The 1,035-nt window shown below is 40.5% G+C and overlaps 1 pseudogene; it reads left to right on the top strand.

The window, feature by feature from the left end:
* Positions 1-24: 24 nt before the first annotated feature.
* On the top strand, positions 25-1,032 carry LOC107735883 (uncharacterized; annotated as a pseudogene).
* Positions 1,033-1,035: the final 3 nt, after the last annotated feature.

The raw sequence follows: 1,035 nt of genomic DNA, 5'->3' as shown, positions 1-1,035 counted from the left end.
TTTTTTCTTTTCATTATTTATTATGCAGTATATTACAGATTACCTGCCATTTTCCAGTACAATATTCAAAACCATTTCTATTCTTTAAAGGATGATCGAAGAGATGCAGAAGAAGGGCTTGGTGGTAAGAAACATACCATCAGCACTCCCAGTTCCTGCTCAGCCCTCTACATCATCTGCATCTGTGGCTCAGAGCTCTGGAGAAGGTGCAGAAGGTCCAGCAGAGTTAGCTGATGAGCCATCATCTGAGGAGAGCTCTGGAGAGTACTTTCAGAGGTAGAGTTTCACGTTAGCATTCACATAGACTATATGTAAACACTGGATATGATTTCTCTTCAAACATGCACAATCATTTGATCACCTGTTTTATTTGATTTCAGCACTGAGGGGCCGAGGTGGACCTCTTCAGTGAGGGTGGAGATGGTCAAAAAAGGCCTGTATGAAAAGCACTCAATTTGCCACCCCCTTCTTAAGGGTTTAATGAGTACCTACATGCAGACTTGGGGAACAAGAACAGCAAACAAGAGGTAAGTGAATTAAATCAGTGAAGGAATAAATAAATAGAAAAAATGTATTTGGTGTTGTGGTCATATTTTAAAGTCTTTTATATGCAGTCCTACACATTTTAATGTGAAATGTGTACTTACAGGTGGATGCCATGTCCAGGTTCATGTACTACATGGACCCCAGCGAGCCCAACCTAAGGTTTGTACGGGAGGTGAAGAAAGTATGAGAGTTTTTTACTTCAATGTTTTAACAAACACCAAGCTCTCAAAACAGACCGTGCTGAACTATTGGAAGAGTCTCAAGAGGTCAGTAGTGTGGAAGATTACAAATATGGCATGTAAAAGTGACCTATTAATTACGGAGTAGGCTGTGTTCTGACCGTAACAACCTTTTCTTTCTCTCCTTTTAAGGTTCATGAAATACATCATCACATCTACGGGCATGCGCTTTAAAGATCCCGCTCTTTATGAGGATTGTAAGAGCTTCATGGATCCTCTGGATGGCATACACTCTGGTATGTCCAAAAAA

The sequence above is a fragment of the Sinocyclocheilus rhinocerous genome, unplaced genomic scaffold (assembly GCF_001515625.1).
Source record: "Sinocyclocheilus rhinocerous isolate Xijiao unplaced genomic scaffold, SAMN03320098_v1.1 C36348901, whole genome shotgun sequence".
Classification (NCBI taxonomy): Eukaryota; Metazoa; Chordata; class Actinopteri; order Cypriniformes; family Cyprinidae; genus Sinocyclocheilus; species Sinocyclocheilus rhinocerous.
Note: the sequence above shows the minus strand (reverse complement) of the source record. Positions and strands in the feature narration are given on the sequence as shown.